This window comes from Littorina saxatilis, linkage group LG16, assembly GCF_037325665.1.
Source record: "Littorina saxatilis isolate snail1 linkage group LG16, US_GU_Lsax_2.0, whole genome shotgun sequence".
Taxonomy (NCBI): Eukaryota; Metazoa; Mollusca; class Gastropoda; order Littorinimorpha; family Littorinidae; genus Littorina; species Littorina saxatilis.
Genome location: NC_090260.1, coordinates 40,945,369 through 40,965,491, shown reverse-complemented (window position 1 = coordinate 40,965,491; position 20,123 = coordinate 40,945,369). Strand labels below are relative to the sequence as shown.

The following is a 20,123-nucleotide window of genomic DNA, read 5'->3' as shown; positions in this document are numbered from 1 at the left end:
CAGCACCCCGATATCGGTCCGATATCGGACCGATATCGATACGATATCGGGTCGATATCGGATTCCGATATCGGTCCGATATCCGGATTGCAAATCGGGTCGATATCGGACCGATATCGGATTACGACATCGGACCGATATCGACCCGATATTGACCCGATATCGTGTCCGATATAGAGAATCGGTATCGTGCCTCATATCAGATCCCGATATCGGCGCGATATCAAATCCCGATGTCAGATTGCAAATTGGGTTGATACCGGTGTCAATATCGGATTACGACATTGGTCCGATATCGGTCCGATAGATCAGTCCGATATAGAGAATCGATATCAGATCCCGATAGCGGACCGATATCGGATTGCAAATCCGGTCGATATCGGACCGATATCGGATTACGACATCGGACCGATATCTGACCCGATATCGACCCGATATCGGTCCGATATAGAGAATCGGTATCGGCCTCATATCAGATCCCGATATCGGCGCGATATCAAATCCCGATGTCAGATTGCAAATTGGGTTGATACCGGGTCGATATCGGATTACGACATTGGTCCGATATCGGTCCGATATCGGTACGATATAGAGAATCGATATCGGATCCCGATATCAGATCCCGATATCAGATTGCAAATCAGGTCAATATCAGTTTGATATCGGATCCCGATATCGGACCGATATCGGATCCCGATATCGGACCGATATCGGATTGCAAATCGGGACGATATCGGGTCGATATCGGATTCCGACATTGGACTAATATTGGTCCGATATCGGTACGATATAGAGAATTGATATCGGCCTAACATCGGGAACCAATATTGGTCCGATATCAGGAACCGATATATGTGGTGCCCTTCCGTGGTTTCCTGGTGGTGCCCTTCCGTCAATTCCTTTAAGTGTCAGCTTTGCAACCATACTTCCCCCTGAACCTGAAAACTTTGGTTTCCTGGAAGCTGCCCGCAGAGTTGATGAAGCAAAACCAGCGAATAGTTGGCATTATGACCGTATCTGATCATCTTCGAATCTCTGACTTTAGTTCCTGACTAATGAAAACATGCTTCATGCTTGGCAATTGCTTTTGCACTTGTTCGTCTTTGACCTGCACTAAAATTTGCTGTAATCCGTAAATATTGGATTTCTGGCCCAAGAACAGAAGAAAAATTTAAAAGGAGACAGAAATGATAAGATGAAGTAGTTGATAAACATTGTCACACAAGTACAAATGAAAGTGAGTCAATAAACATTGTCACACAAGTACAAATGAAAGTGAGTCAAAGGCAGAATGAGAATAATTTAATAACCAACTGTATCATTGAAAACACATAAGTTACCAATGCAACATAAACAAATTACAACTATCAATTAAAATTCAACAGTTAATACAATTAATAACTGACCTTGTGATAAGATAACTCATCCACTGAAATGTCATCCACTCTGCTGCCAAAGGACGGGCTTGAACCCATGACTCACAGCATTGCAGAGCAGACCACTAACCAATGGGTCCCCACCGAATAATTATGGAGTGTCACGATTCATGTGACCCATCAAAGTCAAAGTATTTAATTCCATAAGGCGATAGCCCCCTTGGAATAAGGAAATAACAATAACTTCACAAAACGCATGAATCAAATTAACACAAAGGAGACGGGAAAATCGTCGCAAACGGATAACCAGTTATGAAATCAATTATAACTAAATAAGTCTTTCGATTTGCAACAAACAACGGACTGGTCACGCAACGGTTCTGTCCAGTCATGATAATCAAAACAAATGATTGTTACGCTCCAATTCTTCACAAGGGTGGGGAACGGGAAATGTTCAGACCATCTCTTTTATCCTCACGGTGCTTTCCTCGCTCATCCTCTGAAACATATCAGCTAGGTTAGACCATTGATGTTCTTTGTCTCCGTCATATCTGGCATCGTCTGTCACCTTCCGCCTATCAGCGTCACTCGCAACAACATCACTCCGCACCATACAGCCTGAATCTGACACTGTCAGCTGCGATTGAAAGTTGGAGACACACAACGTAGCACCACCGACGCACTTTTTCATGGCCGCCTTTGTCGAACATCAAAAACGCAGTATCGCCATTGTTCAGTCGCCACAACAGTCGGTATTGAACGATGTCAGCCCATTCTCCGACATAATTGCACATAGCATTTGTTCCAAAACAGTAGGCCTAGGGAATCCTTGCAGAGGCATTATATCATATATATATGTAGAGGCATTATATCATATAGAGGCAAAATAACACAAAATGAAGAGAGTGAATCCGAGAGGCGTGTTCCTTGCTGGCTGTCAGCACATTAGCACTAATTTTATTTACCATCTTCATCTTAGTCCTCGTCCTCGTTTTCTGTGTTGATCTTCGACATCCTCCCACCATGTAGACGATCCGACAATCCTGTCAACCACTTCGCAAGCACCTGTTCGAATTGCTTGTTGTCGGTTTGAATATGGCGCTTCCTCACGGCCAGCTGCAGTAAAAAGATTAACCGTTATGAGTATGACGCAACAAGATGATCATATAAAATGTTGACATTGTATGAACATGTTTGTGCTTTCATAAGGAGACATGCTGTCTGCAAAACCTCCCTCACCTTTCATTTGTTCTTCACCATTTCTTCCATCACTGGCAGATTTATTTGTCTACATTCAATGTGTGTGTGTGTGTGTGTGTGTGTGTGTGTGTGTGTGTGTGTGTGTGTGTGTGTGTGTGTGTGTGTGTGTGTGTGTAGAGAGGTATTTTTATAAATCTGAAAGAATAAAAACTGTTTATTATGCACAACAGAACCATAAAAGGATTCTTAGTTAAAATCACCATTTTATTTTTACAACAACAATAAAGAAAATCAGCAACCACCTAAACACACACAGTGACACAAACACACACAGTGACACACACACACACCTAAGAAACAAACACACTTTTTAGTCTCATATATTCCAAGAGAAAAAAATACATCAAGTCTCAATAATTAGCAAAACTATCTTCCAAGTTCATAGGCATAGGCGATACTCACTCAACGTTTTACGTGATGCATGATGATCGACTGTTTGGAACACTCTTGAAACCAGTCCAGTTCTGTCTTCCTCCTTCTGTCTTAGTATTGGACTGTCCAGTCAGGATCGTTTCTGATGTTGTATAACATAGTGCTCTAGCAACTGCCTGTTTTCAATCTTCCCAACGCATTTCGCCATTTGTTTACTCAGTAACTGCCGGACAAGTAATTCTGAGTGACCTCCCGTGATCGCCAAGGGACATTACTCTCGGACTTTTCTCTGTCGAATCGAACTCAAGAAAGTTTGTACTGTATTTTTACCGTTTTTAACACTCCTGCAACTTCAAAGCCAGTGTGTCTGCTGATATAAGATAACATGCTGCACTTCAGCATATATCAGGACTACACAATACAGATCTTATGACGCTGAGCGAATGGCAAATGGAACTTTCAGGTAATGTTACTTCACTGTGTGACTTGTGTTGTAAATTCATAATCATATTCATAAGTTCAGAATCCGTTGGCATTGTGATTGTTGACTTATTTTTGATACGAGTCACCAATATCAAAGCAATATCATGCATAACGATTGGAAAGGTGAATTTATCTCTCTTTCTCTTTCTTTCCTGCCTTCTGTCTTTCTAGTTTCTTGCTCTGTCTGTCTTTCTCAGTTTCAGTCTCTCTGTCTGTTTCTCTCTCCCTGTCTGTTTCTCTCTCCCTGTCTGTCTGTCTGTCTGTCTGTCTGTCTCTCTCTCTCTCTCTCTCTCTCTCTCTCTCTCTCTCTCTCTGATATTTTATTTCTCTCTGTCAATCTGATAATTGCCACACATTTTCACACATTTGTTCAATCTCACAGCTTCTGGTCTAATTCATTACTGTACAGTAACATTTATAAGAGATCTCAGAGAGTTATTTTCGAAAATCGTCTTTTCAAAGACACTTAAAACAAGTTTTGATTGACCACTGTTCTCTACTGTAATGCAACTCACACATCAATGCTTTCATTGCAGGGTGGGAGGAAAATACCATGAGGATACCAGAAAGCATTCACAGGGATGTAAACTACAAGTTACAACCCTGACAAGTGACATTCTGGCTTTTGAGGCCAAGTAAGTGTGTGTGTGTATGTGTGTGTGTGTGTGTGTGTGTTTGCAGGTAAAATCCACGTTAACGCTTGATGAATGTTCCAGCAGTCATATTATATTTATAACTGAAAATCATTTATGAGAGAAGGCAGTGTTGTTGTCAGGCTTCGGTCTGGGGTCATTAATACATGCTTATGACGCATTGTTCTAAATCTTGGCTGGTCGACCATCACATCAATTTCGACATAAAGAACTATAAGAGGTCTTCTGACAGAACAATTTGTTGTAGCCGGGACATCTGGACCTATACATATTTTTAGTCCAGGTCCAACTGACATATTATTGTCTTACTCTTACTCAGTCTTAGTCTTGGAAAAAACTTCGGGAAGGTGTTCTGTGTGTGTTGGGGGGAGGGGGGGGTGGTTGTTATCCATGCCAGGCAGCATTGACTAAGAGCATTTCATTCAAACACAGAAGAATGCTATCAAAGTTAGCATATATATACACAAGTAAATTCAACAAATATTGGCATAATGCAAAGACAATGTAAACCTTATTTACCTTCAGTTCTATATTTAGCAAAGAGCATTAACAAAGAAGACATAATTATAGTGTTTACACTGAAGTTCTCAAATCACACTGAATTCTTTATGTTTTAAGATTGTTGCATTCTCTGTCTTTGCAGATGTCATAGCATTTGGAGCAGATCTTCAAAGTCTCCTATTGCAGACATGCCATCGTCTGCACTGGTTGTATCAACAACTTTTTCCAAGGCTGGTGCTGCAGATTTAACAAGTATATATCGTCTGCTGCAAACTCAACATTAACAACTTCTCTGTCTGCTCCTGCTTCGAATTCAACAATTCTTGTTGTCTGGTGCTGCTGCAAAGTGAATGACTTCTTCGTTTGCTGCTGCAGGTTTAACAAGTATATCGTCTGCTGCAAATTCAACAACTTCTTTGTCTGCAGATGACGCTACAAATTCAACAACTTCTGTGTCTGCTCCTGCTTCAAATTCAACAATTCTTTTTATCTGCTGCTGCAAAGTGAATGACTTCTTCCTCTGCTGGTGGTGTTGCAAATAACCTCATCTTTCCTTGTGTCTCTGGCATCATTCGGATACATGTACAAGATACCTAGCTGTGCGAAGACTATTTTTTTTAAACCCAAAAGATGGAATAGAATTGGTAAATTTCTAGGTACAAAACCTAAAAGTGGGATACATGTATCCAAACTCACTTCCAGAAACTTTAGAACTGATTCAACTTCCGACATTTTTATCATGGTTTTATGGTGTGTGTTTTTTTTAAATGTACAGTATATATATCATGGCAATGATGAATAAATGTTTAGAACATATTCTCACAACATATTTCTAATGGTTTTATTTATTTGTCTTTTGTTTTGTTTCATGTTAGCATGCACACTTCCTTCTTCTTCTTCTTCTGGATTCGTGGGATGAAACTCCCACGTACACTCGTGTTTTTGCACGAGTGGAATTTTACGTGTATGACCGTTTTTATGTGTGGTTCTTTTTATGTTTGCACTCAACATAAAAAACACACGTTTGAATAACTTGAATCTAACCATTATATTGTGCTTTTTATTTGGTAAAATTGACATTAGCCGTAAACGAAAATTAACTTTAATTTAACTTTATATTATGGTTTTGTTTTAATGAACGTTAATTTGATGTTAATTTAACGTTAAATTAACGTAAAAACTAAACGTTTATCTCATGAGCAAACTTGGAATCCAATATCGGACCGATATCGGGCAGATATGGGATATCTTGGTCTGAGGGAGAAAAAAAATTCTAATAAAAAGTTTAATTATAGTTTTATTTTGGTTCTTTGTATCGGACCTATATCCAATATTGGCCCAATGTCGTAATCCTATATCGACCCGATTTGAAATCTGATATCGGGACCCGATATCGTATCCCGATATCGGTCCGATATCGGTCCGATATCGGGGAGCTGGCTGGATATCTCGGACCAAGATATCCGATATCTGCCTGATATCCGTCGGATATTGGATTCCAAGTTTGCTCATCAGATTAACGTTAAATTAACGTCAACTTTATTGGCCCAATGTCGGAATCCAATATCGGTCCGATATCGACCCGATATCGTATCCGATATTGGTCTGATATCGTGCCCATATTGGTGTGATGGATGGGATTGTATTGGCGATGATGTGAAAACTTGGAATCCAATATCGGACCGATATCAGAATATCTTGGTCTGAGGAAAAAAAAAAAAAATCTCAATAAAAAATTTAATTATAGTTTTATTTTGGTTCTTTTTATTTTCGCACTCAACGTAAAAAAACACATGTTTAAATAACGTTAATCTAACCATTATATTATGCTTTTTATTTGGTAAAACTGACATTAGCCGTAAACAAAATTAACTTTAATTTAACGTTATATCCGATATTGGTCCGATATCGGTCCGATATCGGATTCCAAGTTTGCTTATCAGATTAACATTAAATTAATGTTAACTTAATTAAAGTAAAAAGTTAACATTAATTTAATGTTAATCTGATGAGCAAACTTGGAATCCGATATCGGTCCGATATCGGTCCGATATCGGATTCCAAGTTTGCTCATCAGATTAACATTAAATTAATGTTAACTTAATTAACGTAAAAAGTTAACATTAATTTAACGTTAATCTGATGAGCAAACTTGGAATCCAATATCGGACCGATATCGGACCGATATCGGATATCTTGGTCCGAGATATCCGGTCAAATCCGATATCGGACCGATATCGACCCGATATCGTGTGCTGACTGGGATATTACTGGAATGCCAGAGATGGGCCAGTGATGGCAAGCCATAACTGGGCCTTTGTTGGCAAACCATAATTGGCCCAGTGTTGGTTTTTTTATGGCCAGCTTTACCAAACTTGCCAGCAAAAAGCCAGCAGTGGCCCAGTTCTGGCATGTTTATTGGGATGTTGGTCAATTATATTTCATTTCATAAACACAAGCAACTGCACACATCCTTGAATGTCGAGAATAGGAAGCGGTTCCATACAATGTTTTGCATCAGAAAACCGAACTTCATACAGTATTTGACGTTTGAACACGGGCGCGAAAGTTCGTCTGCTACTCGACGTAAGAAAACTTCCTTTGTGATACCAAAACATGAAAAGAACACAACAGTATCTGCCTTTATCGCCTCAGCAGAAAACAAAGCATAACTATGAACTTGATTTTATTCCAACCCAAACAAACTGCAAGAAAGTGTTAGCAGAATTGAATGATTTTCACAGAACTCTTCAACCGCGCATTAATCCCTTGCTTGCGCTGAAGCTTGCATGTTTCATGATCCGCTAACTTCGACCATTATCCCAGCGAAGCTGGAGGTATACCACGAACGCTATACTGTAATCGACTTGAGAAATGTTCATACTATAATACATGATAAAGAAGGATTCGTTGTGCACGAGTAAATGCTACAGTTGGGGATGGAAGTTCACCACATTGGGAACATACTATAACTAAAATACGGTGGGTAAAATAGGACCCTCGTTTTTTGAGCAAACGCCACCCAAGGCCGCTTTGGCCGGGTAGAAATTCCATAGTTTTCAAGTCTATGGATAAAGCTCGCGTAAGAAGATGACGTCGAGAGGCTTTGACGTCAATTTATGCATCATGACGTCATGCCTCCCTGTAGTCTTTCTCTCTCGCGCGGTGTGTGTGTGTGCATTTTGTGCACATGTGTTAGTGTTACTGTTAGTGTGTGTGTGTGTGTGTGTGTGTGTGTGTGTGTGTGTGTGTGTGTGTATGTGTGTGTGTGTGTATGTGTGGTGTGAATAAGTGTGTTCGTGTGTGTGTGTGTGTGTGTGTGTGTGTGTGTGTGTGTGTGTTAGTGCGCGTGCGCGAGTCTGTACTCGTGTGTGTGTGTGTGTGTGTGTGTATGTGTGTGTGTGTGTGTGTGTGTGTGTGTGTGTGTGTGTGTGTGTGAGAGAGAGAGAGAGAGAGAGACAGAGAGAGAGAGAGAGAGAGAGAGAGAGAGAGAGAGAAAGAGCGTGAGAGAAAGAGCGTGAGAGAGAGAACTCAGAACTTTATTCAGAACTCAGAACTCAGAACTTTATTACATAAGGATAAAGGTTTTAGGCTTAGCCTAATCTTTCCAACCTGTCCTTGGAACATACTACAGAAAATAATTGTAAACGAAAGCAAAGACTACGCACATCCACACACACACACATCCACACACACACCCTCGTATACACACACACGCACACACAAGCTCACACACACTTACACACACACACACACACTTACCCACACACACACACACACACACATGCACACACACACATGCACACATACACACACACACACATGCATGCTCGCGCGCGCGAGCGTGCGCTCGCTTACCTACACACATGCACATGCTATCATTTCATACCTAAAAGGAGCAGTATCTAATCAAAGTATTAAACTAGTAAAACATCAAAATAATGATCGAGTATAAACATAAAAAACAAAGCACTTAAGAGCATTGCATGCATTATCCGAGTACACAATGGAAACTAGAGAGAGAGAGAGAGAGAGAGAGAGAGAGAGAGAGAGAGAGAGAGAGAGAGAGAGAGAGAGAGAGAGAGAGAGAGAGAGAGAGAGACACTGACACTGATTTTATTGTGTAGGACGACGACTCATTCATAAACCATGTTTCCAAGCATCGTCAACTGTAATGTTGCTCGTCCTAAGTTTTGTATTCACTGGTCCATATTTTTTTTGATTTGAAGCACTGTTGTGACCACTGGCTAGTCAGCCTGCTGTCTAATACACTTTTGACATGTCAGAGGCCCTCTGATTGAAAAAAATAGTATAATAAATCTTGAAGAAGTTGGCCGTTGAGCAAAATCCACTTCCTGTCCACTATATATAGTTCTTGCACCCTTTAGACCAGGGGTGAATATTGGCGGTCGCCCGATCACCCCCGGGGGGTTCAAATCGCGTCGGGCGGATTCGAAATTCCTCTGAAATCGCCCGCCGGGCGGGTTAAAATTTCGCTGAAGCACAAAGTGGTTAGGCAACGTAGTCAATCGGAACGGCCGGCGAACAAATATCTCTCGCGGGCGATCTCAAAATCTGTCACTTCTCTACTGCCCACTCATCCCCCTCCCCCTTCCCCCACTTTGAGGACTCAGGACTACCACCAATCAAGGCCAGACACATTGGCTAGACAGCTACCCCCCTCCGCCTCACTTAACCGTGTCATCACCCCTCCAGTGCCACTAGCCGCTGGCGATTGCATCAGCAATCAAAATAGTTAAACCCCCCTCCGTCCCCCCTCTTTGCACTATTCACTTCACCCCCTCTCTTATCTTATCCTGCGCTCACCAATCCTTCAGAGACTTTCACATGTTGTAAAACAGTTTCCTCTCAGACAGACAGACAGACACACACACACACACACACACACACACACACACACACACACACACACACACACACACACACACACACACACACACACACACAGACACACACACATACACCACGACCCTCGTCTCGATTCCCCCCTCTACGTTAAAATATTTAGTCAAAACTTGACTAAATATAACAAGTCGCGTAAAGCGAAAATACAATATTTAGTCAAGTAGCTGTCGAACTCACAGAATGAAACTGAACGCAACGCAACGCAGCAAGACCGTATACTCGTAGCATCGTCATTCCACCGCCCGTGGCAAAGGCAGTGCCCGTGGAATTGACAAGAAGAGCGGGGTATTCGTTGCGCTGAGAAGGATAGCACGCTTTTCTGTACCTCTCTTCGTTTTAACTTTCTGAGCGTGTTTTTAATCCAAACATATTATATCTATATGTTTTTGGAATCAGGAACCAACAAGGAATAAGATGAATGTGTTTTTAAATTGATTTCGAAAAAAAAAATGTGATAATAATTTTTATATATTTAATTTTCAGAGCTTGATTTTAATCCAAATATAACATATTTATATGTTTTTGGAATCAGCAAATGATGGACAATAAGATAAACGTAAATTTGGATCGTTTTATAAATTTTAATTTTTTTTACAATTTTCAGATTTTTAATGACCAAAGTCATTAATTAATTTTTAAGCCACCAAGCTGAAATGCAATACCGAAGTCCGGGCTTCGTCGAAGATTGCTTGACCAAAATTTCAACCAATTTGGTTGAAAAATGAGGGCGTGACAGTGCCGCCTCAACTTTCACGAAAAGCCGGATATGACGTCATCAAAGACATTTATCAAAAAAATGAAAAAAACGTTCGGGGATTTCATACCCAGGAACTCTCATGTCAAATTTCATAAAGATCGGTCCAGTAGTTTAGTCTGAATCGCTCTACACACACACACACACACACACAGACAGACAGACACACGCACATACACCACGACCCTCGTTTCGATTCCCCCTCGATGTTAAAATATTTAGTCAAAACTTGACTAAATATAAAAACGACAACAGACGACCAAACCAACATTAACGCTTGATTCTTATGATACTGTGGGACAGTGGCATTGATATCTTTCTAGAATATAAAATGTTATAAGTCCTTTTACATTTAGTGAAGTTTTGACTGAATCAGTGAACTGAATGTGTTCACATAGACTGATATAGTGACAGACATACAATGTAGACAAGTTGATGTGTGCATATACATATGTATAGGCCTATTACATAACATGTATATATATATATGGTATGTATAACATGTATGCATGTGTGTAGAGCACAAAGGAAAAAAATAATAGAACTTGACACACAGTTTCACTGAGAATGAGATATCCTGACAGTGAGTGAGTGAGTGACTGTTTACAGCAATACATTGTACTTTATTAACTTAAAGGTACACACTGAAAGTCATGTGCTTCTAGTCACTGGGCAAAAAGTGGCGTTTTGTATCTTACAAAACTACTGAAAATCCCAACAAAACTTCAAGTTTTAATGGGTTTATTACATTTTGGTGTTCACAACAACGCCAGATTTTGATTGGATTTTGTTGAAGTTATCGCTGCGAAATTGCCTGGAATTTCAGCGCGTTTTGCGACGGTCAAAACATCATGTTAAACCATGTTACAGCATGTCTGTAACATGCAAAAATTCCAAGTTTTGATGGCATTAAAGCTTTGGTTTAACGCCAAGTAACATCATGTTATCGTAGACTTAACTTGCAAAACTGCTTGTTTTGGTGGTGTTACAGCTTGCTTGTAATGTGATTAACATCATGTTATCGTAGACTTAACTTGCAAAACTGCTTGTTTTGGTGGTGTTACAGCTTGCTTGTAATGTGATTAACATCATGTTATCGTAGACTTAACTTGCAAAACTGTTTGTTTTGGTGGTGTTACAGCTTGCTTGGAATGTGATTAACATCATGTTATTGCTGGTATAACATGCAAAACCCCATGTTATGTTGGTGTTAAAGCTTGCTCAAATGCCTATTAACTCCATGTTATGTTGGTGTTAAAGCTTGCTCAAATGCCTATTAACACCATGTTAGTTGGTGTAAGGCTTGATTATTAATGTAAAAAAAACACCATGTTATGACGTTCACATAATTGTTTTCACCTGGATGGAATTTTGTGGAAAAGAAAGCATGTTGTTTGGGAATTGTGTGCGAGTTTCATGCTTGGATATTGCACTATGCTGACTTGTCACAGGTCAATTTACATTTAACAATATTAGTTTTCAAATGCATCATCCTTCACGTCACACATTATGTAAACATCTTTAACATTAACACTTTGGTTGTAAAATGATTGCACTTTATTCAAACAGGACAAAAACAAAAACGCTGATTCACAATGTACAATAGCAAAGGACTATTTTGAGTGGAGACAGTGTTCATCCACACTATAATTGGATAAGCTAAAATAAATTATTTAAATCGGCGAAGGCCACACGAAATGAAAACACACCATCAGTAAATTACTTCCCTTGTGAGTAAGAGAGTCATACCCATAAGGGCCATGTAAGTTTTAGCCCATGTGAGTGTGTGTTGGGAGGATGGGGGGGGGGGGGCAGATGCCCTGTGAAAACATTGGCCATAGATATATGTGAATTACTTCCCTTGGGTATGAACATTTGATTAAATGGGTGAAAGAAGGCCACACAAAATGAAAATCAGTAAATAACAAAATCACTTCCCTTGTGAGTAAGAACAGTCATACCATGTTCCAACTTTTTGCTAAAAATTCGCCCACAATGTGACCTTCAAAGTTAAAAAGGGGTAACTGAACTTCATGTTTGGATGTCATGGAGTCCAACATGTCAGTAAATTTTGAAAGCCCTAGATTCATAAACATCTGAAAACTGCTCAACGTCTTTGCATCACGGCACATTAATAAAAGTAAGAGTTAGTAAGACTGGCCTAACTGCTATGGTGAGGCAGTAATAACTCGTTGATGAAGAATTATTTGAATTCTGAATTTCGAACAAACAAATACAGTGTCCTTCCAAACCCCCTTTTCAGGCCTCCAAGAATAAAAAAACAAGAAGGGCAAAGCCCATACGACTCACATGCTTGACCTTGACCTTTCATGACATCATACACTAAGAACTGCTTTACACATTTTTCCTACCAAAATACATGTGACCTTGACCCAAGGTCAAGGTCATCCAAGGTCATGCAACACAAAGCTGTTAATTCAAGACATAGGAAGTACAATGGTGCTTCTACCATGAGATATGGTCACTTTTAGTGGTTCACTACCTTATTTTGGTCACATTTCATAAGGGTCAAAGTGACCTTGACCTTGATCATATGTGACCAAATGTGTCTCATGATGAAAGCATAACATGTGCCCCACATAATTTTTAAGTTTGAAACAGTTATCTTCCATAGTTCAGGGTCAAGGTCACTTCAAAATATGTATACAATCCAACTTTGAAGAGCTCCTGTGACCTTGACCTTGAAGCAAGGTAAACCAAACTGGTATCAAAAGATGGGGCTTACTTTGCCCTATATATCATATATAGGTGAGGTATTCAATCTCAAAAACTTCAGAGAAAATGGGAAAAATGGGAAAAATAGCTGTTTTTTAGACAACATATATGGCCCCTGCGACCTTGACCTTGAAGCAAGGTCAAGATGCTATGTATGTTTTTTGGGGCCTTGTCATCATACACCATCTTGCCAAATTTGGTACTGATAGACTGAATAGTGTCCAAGAAATATCCAACGTTAAAGTTTTCCGGACGGACGGACGGACGGACGGACGACTCGGGTGAGTACATAGACTCACTTTTGCTTCGCATGTGAGTCAAAAAGCTTGTCTTAAAAAGGAGGAAATCTGCTTAATATGTAGGTAAATGTACAACAGGTTGTGAACAGAAAATCCAAAAATGTAAGGTCTGAAAAGCGGGGAAGTTTGAAAAAGGGGGGGGGACCTAAAATGTGGCGATCATAACAACCATAATTTATCTAACAAAGTTAATTCTGAAATCTTCTTCAGCGTTTGATTATGGAGAGACTAAATCCTCAGTTCAGATGTGGTCTTAACTCCTTGTCTCCCAGGTACACACAGTCACTATGTACATTGCATCTGTTATCATTCGGCACATATCCGCATTCTACTAAGACTGTTAGCTTCAGTCGCTTCCTGTAACGTTGATCTAACGCCAGCATTCTAGGTTGATACAGTTTCTACAATTCTGACTGACCTGCTGCAGCACAGCTGGTCTCGGCTTAAAAAATCTTGGTCAACATAGATGGGGTACAAAGTGTTAAAATAAAGCGTCCTTCCAAAGTTGATGACAGGTCCCTAGAGTATTCACAAAATTATATGGTACTGGAACTGGAAGCCTTGCACGGCGACGAAAAAGATGTCCACGCCTACATGAAGAAGCATCCTTCACGGCTTCAGCGGAAACAGTCGGCTGGGGATGAGGACAGCACCTATGTAAAAAATATAGACAAGAACAAAAATATATGTCAATGGGAAAACAAAGAAACAAGTAGAGAAGGACCTCCCCACCTTTACACAGTGAAAATGAAAAACACATGTGAATGTACTTATGTTTTAAATCTCCCCCCCCCCAATTAAGACCAATTATCCAAGATATTTTTCAGTCCTCAAAGGAGAATTTCACTGTTCTCACGGAACCCTGAAGAAAACTGAGCTGTGCTAATAATGTAATATATTATATAACTGCAAACATCCCTCAAATTCAATATTGCAAGCCACTATACATTCCTCATAAAGGCACTTCATGCTCACGTGTGAAAACTAACATAAGTTTACAAGTGTGTATCTATTTATTATTTTATAATAATAATAATAATAACGGGCATTTATAAAGCGCCTTATCAGAAGTTCAAAGCGCGTGACAACAATACGTGTACTTTCTTTATTTGGTGTTTAACGTCGTTTTCAACCACGAAGGTTATATCGCGACGAGGGAAAGGGGGGAGATGGAATAGGGGAAAGGGGGGGGGGGAGATGGGATAGAGCCACTTGTTAAGTGTTTCTTGTTCACAAAAGCACTAATCCAAAAATTGCTCCAGGGGCTTGCAACGTAGTACAATATATGACCTTACTGGGAGAATGCAAGTTTCCAGTACAAAGGACTAAACATTTCTTACATACTGCTTGACTAAAATCTTTACAAACATTGACTATATTCTATACAAGAACCACTTAACAAGGGTAAAAGGAGAAAGAGAATCCGTTAGTCGCCTCATACGACATGCGGGGTGCAGAGAAATAAGGATGTGGAAAAGAAGACTTTTGGTAAGTGAAATAAAGGTGATGGATCCAGTCAGGTAGAAATAAGACAACAAGAAAAGAATTGGAAAACTGCAGGGAATAGTAGGGAGAGTTTTCTTGGAAGGAAATATAGGTGAAAGGACTGGTAAGGCAGAAATAAGACAAAAGAAGAGAAGAAACAGAACCGTTAGTCGCCTCTTACGACATGCTGGGTAGCATCGGGTAAATTCTTTCTAGTCCCAACCAATATGGGACTCCCCCTAACCCGCGGGGGGTAACAATACGTGTATAAAAAATTCATACAATCACTGTCAGATTCAAACAACACATCATGCACATCTCACATCCCCAGACTCTATGCTAAGGCAAAAAAAAAAAGTCTGTTTACGGTATCCCGACCGACCCTATTTTTTGCGCGACCCTAGACTTTTTTTTTGGCATTTGGGAAAAAAAGAAAAAAAATCAAAATTTTAAAACAAAGTTTGTTTTTTGGCAAAATAATTTGATAATGTTTTTTGGAGAAAAAAAAAATCCCGACCTACCGACCCTATTTTTTGGGCCGATGTTACCGTAAACAGACTATTTTTTTGTTTGGCCTAAGGAACTATCCATAATGTTGTTGGAACAAGTGAGTTTTCAAATTGGACTTAAAAGATGAAATGTATGGAGAGTGACGTAATAGAAAGGGGAGTGAATTCCATAACTGAGGGCCATGATATGAAAACGTGCAGAAGCCATGAGCCTTGCGTTTAAAGCAACCTTGACGAAGAAGTCGAGCATCAGCAGAAGAACGAAGGGTGCGAGAGGGAGTGTAGAGGGAGACCAGTTCCGAAAGATAGGCAGGTGCCGATTCAGAGATGATCTTGTAGCAGAAGCAGGCAGCTTTATACCTAATACGTTGAGACACAGGAAGCCAGTGAAGTTCTTTCATGAGAGGAGTGCTGCAGAGTGTTGTACTTTTTGCAAGGGTTGGAGAGTGGAGTCAGGGCAGCCTATGAGAAGGGATTTGCTGTAATCTAATCTACACAGAATGCAGGATGTAACGAGAGTTTTAGTGGCATCAACAGTCAGAAATGTTCTTGTGGAACCTATTCTTCTAGTTCTAATGTAGTACCTGTTTGTAGTGAACTCACCAGCAGGAGTATTGCATACATAATTACGCATTACTGAATTAAAGTAACTATTTTCAAAGCTTCTCGCTTACCTTGGAATAGTGTCAAGCAGCTTATGTTGTGTCTAGATCAGCCATCAGATCTTCACACTCAGCCTGCACTTGCTGAAAACTGGACATGCCTGTATCTCAATCAAGCTGTTGTTGCGGAGACAACGGAACCATGGTCAAGTCAGGTCCAACTGAAATAAAAGCATATTGTTAGCTGATAAATGATTTGATCAAGCAAAACCATGCAGTATTTTTTTAATAACATATTTTGTATACCCCGCTAATGCAAAAATAATGTACTTATTTACTATTATTAGCATTTAGCTGGTCATTCAAACCAGAGCTTGTTCTAGAACTCCACAAGAACAACCATGGCAGTTGGCAATGGCACTGGCAGAATACAGATCAAAACAATATTATTATTAGCCTCACCAAGGGTTGACGTCCCATCAAAATGAATGACGGACTGAATCAAACTTCAGAGACATTACAATTTTTCACAACGATTTTTCAGCAAACAGCCATGTTTACCTGTACACATGTATCAGTGACATCACTATGAGTATGACAGAATGACAGTGTGGTAAGCTTACCGACGATTCGTTCAGTATAGTCTTTCTATGTAAGTAGTGGTCCAGTGAACGATACCTTCCGCCTGTGGTTCGAGACAGAGATTAAGTTGAAACTTAATTCGAGAAGCCAAACACTGACGAATACTTACGTATTTTGAGCAAATCCCACGCACGTCGACCACAAGTTGATGTCTGCTGGAGTACGTAGTCATAACGTAGAGGACAACAGTTTCACTTGGCTGGCTTCGGTTATTCCCACCTGTATCTGTTCCTTGCTGTTCTCCAAGAGACACCGTGGTGCAGCAAGCTGAAGGGTGTCCTGTCGTATTTCCTCGAAGTTGTAGTAGGCAACCAGGTCAGGAGCAGGAGGTGGGGGGCGACTGACCTGCAGCAGAATTCAAATCACTATGACATATCTTTATTGTTATCGCCACACGACGGGCGCTGTGGCGGGGTGGTAAGACGTCGGCCTCGTAATCGGAAGGTCGAGGGTTCGAATCCCGGCCGCGGCCGCCTGGTGGGTTAAGAGTGGAGATTTTTCCGATCTCCCAGGTCAACTTGTGTGCAGACCTGCTAGTGACTTATCCCCCTTCGTGTGTACACGCAACCACAAGACCAAGTGCGCACGGAAAAGATCCTGTCATCCATGTCAGAGTTCGGTGGGTTATGGAAACACGAAAATACCCAGCATGCTTCCTCCGAAAGCGGCGTATGGCTGCCTAAATGGCGGGGTAAAAACGGTCATACACATATTCGTCAGGGGAGTAACATTTTTGTACGAAATGTTTACTCGGAACTCACCTGTCTTGGGGAGTAATTTTCTCGTGTAATGGGGGAGTGCTTTTTTCGTGAAGGGAGTAACTTTTTCGTACGAAATGTTTACTCCGGAGTAATAATCTCGTGGGAGTAATTTTCTCGTGTTACACCGGCTCCTAATATGGACCACCTCCTGTTCTGACAAACTAACGGCGCTAGAGCGCTCAAAACAATTTCATTCGCTGTATTCACCCTCTCTGGATAACTTGCACATGTCAAAACAGTTGCAGAAACACAAACCTCAAAACCGTTAGTTTTTTTCTCTGTTTTCACTTTTGGCAGCGTTCACTCTAAACTGTGCTGCCTAAAACGGACTCGTTTCTGTCCTCAGCCAAAGCTTTTATCACACAAAAATTGCTATGACAGCTAAGACCGCATTTGTTACATTTTAGCAGTGTTGACCCCAAGTTTCTAGTTCAAACAAAAAACAAGAGGCGAAGCCTTCAAGGCTCCCGTAAGAAATCAACAAACAGTAACATAACACAAACTCACTCACTCCGTAACACACACACACAAACACACACACACACACACACACACACACACACACACACACACACACACACGCGCACACACACACACACAGTTAAAACTAACGCATCATATCAACTCCATGTATAATTTTCAAAAGAAGGCAAACAGATAAAATGACTAGGGTAATAGGTTAGGTACCTGCCATGTGGGCACTTTTTCCACTGCTGTCCTCAGTCCTATACTTTTCATCAAGACTTGTCACCATGCCGAGTAGATCTAAATTCGGAAGTCTTCATGTGGCTGAGGCATATATCTGACATAGCGTCGATCTTGTTGTAGGTTAACCTCCTTTCTGAAACAAATGGCAAAATGCGATTAGTTATGATGACTACAACCTACACAAATATAAACAGTGTTTTGAAACAGAATAGTCAGGTTATACAAGCCACTTTACCTATGCAGCATGGTAACCCTACAATATGCGAAACATGTCGACTGCAGCAGCCTGGTTCTTAAAATAATTCTGACGGTCAACACAGCCAGAAATGCCAACAAAGACAAGAAAGCTGTGGCAAGGTAAGCTTACCAAACGTTACATAGCGAATCATATGATAGTGCGTAAACAGCAAACAGTAGATCTACAATCAAAGAGAGGATCGAGTCTGGAATGAAACGCGATACAGATCTAGCATTCAAAAACTGTCTTTCACGTTCAAGGAAGTTGTTGCAAAGTACTTAAGACTTACTAAATTGTACAGACAAAACCATGACAGTGCATGTTTTGAATCTGAGGAAAAAATCGTGATCATTTTGACTTTGAGAACAGATTCATTCCGTTTCCTTATATCTGCATGTTCAAGTCTTCTTCTTTTCGATCGCCGATCACACTTGGAGTCCAGATCTTGAGATATAATTAGTGGTCTTCTGCAGCGCAGCCACTGGCCCGTACAGTTTGTTGTGCAGGGACTCCGGCAATGGCCAGATTTCCTCTCTCAGCACCTGGTGGTTCCTGCAGTCTCGTAGGATGTGGGCCGTGTCCTGCTCTGCTTCTCCACAAGAACACATGGGGGAGGGCACAACATGCAGCTGCATGTTCAAGTAAATGGTGGACAGTTTTTTTCGGGCAGAGTAAACTTAACTTGAGACTCTACTGCAAGTCTTGAAATTCACATAAATCGAACCACGAGCAAAGACATCCAAACATTACAGGCACTTTAGATCAACTCATTTCACTAGAGGTGACTGCCTAGCACTGTGTTTGACATCCGTGTCTGCTGAAATAAAAAGAAATTAAAACAAAACGGATTAACAGTAGGTGACACGTTATCAGAGTGGGAGACACTAGATCTGTCTCTGAACTTACCGGGATACGGCTGCAAGATCGACACTGACTGCCGCGCTTTCGACAGCTCTTCCTCGCGTGGACATTGGAAACACGCTGTGCAGATCAAATTGTAGGAAATCTCCCTTTGGTATCTTCTTTATTTACTTTTCTGGAGCTTAGAAACCGAACAACATGAAATCGTCTTCCCCGGCGAATCGGCGAGGTGAGAACTGGACCACAATCCTTCGCGCGACCCCTGACCTGATCTTGACACCTGACCTGCCGTCTACATGCCAAACACGACACAAATCAGTCAACTGCTTGTACCCCTTCAAAACCCCCCACCACCCGTTTTCTTTGGATACACGCTTTAACTACACACATGCCGACACAATGTTGATCATTGCTTCAATAATTTGAAGATGGTGCTTGAAAATTAACCACGTGAAATGAGTATTTCGGTGTTTAGCCAAAAATGTTAAAGTTTCTACCACAGACATACACACATACATACATACGCACGCACGCACAGACAGACAAAGTTTACCATCGCATAGGCTACACTTACGTGAGCCAATCAATAGCAAAATCTCAAAGTATGTGCGAGTCCCCTAAAATATGGACCACCTTCAACAAATCGAAGAAAACTGAGAAGCTAAAGGCTTTTTTCATTAATTCATTAAGAAGCTTGCTGGAAATAACCTATAACTAGCCCTCGAGATCAGTTAAAAAAAAATAACAAAAAGTCTTCTTTTCGTAGAAGTTGATAATTTTACTTATTTTCACTCTGTTTTTGATAAGCTTCTTTAGTTTCCTGGTGTTCTTCAAATAATGCTCTCATCAACCCGGAACAGATCAATCTAAAGCATATTTGAATTAGTCTGACTTGTACACTAAGTTGTATCATGCTATTTTGAAGTATAGGGGGCTTTTTTTACAGTGATTCGTGAA

The 20,123-nt window shown here is 40.6% G+C and overlaps 3 long non-coding RNA genes across 3 annotated transcripts; 1 reads left to right on the top strand and 2 right to left on the bottom strand.

Annotated features, from left to right (window-relative positions):
• Window positions 1–1,287: 1,287 nt before the first annotated feature.
• LOC138951065 (uncharacterized) lies at window positions 1,288–3,467 on the bottom strand. Its single transcript, XR_011450970.1, has 2 exons — window positions 3,039–3,467; window positions 1,288–2,492 (listed from the first exon to the last, which is right to left on the bottom strand). It is a non-coding gene; the product is annotated as an uncharacterized lncRNA (long non-coding RNA).
• A 551-nt stretch (window positions 3,468–4,018) lies between these two features.
• Window positions 4,019–5,189, top strand: LOC138951066 (uncharacterized). The gene is made up of 2 exons (XR_011450971.1): window positions 4,019–4,126; window positions 4,788–5,189. It is a non-coding gene; the product is annotated as an uncharacterized lncRNA (long non-coding RNA).
• Window positions 5,190–11,864: 6,675 nt separating this feature from the next.
• Window positions 11,865–17,260, bottom strand: LOC138951064 (uncharacterized). The gene is made up of 3 exons (XR_011450969.1): window positions 16,708–17,260; window positions 16,029–16,177; window positions 11,865–14,013 (listed from the first exon to the last, which is right to left on the bottom strand). It is a non-coding gene; the product is annotated as an uncharacterized lncRNA (long non-coding RNA).
• Window positions 17,261–20,123: the final 2,863 nt, after the last annotated feature.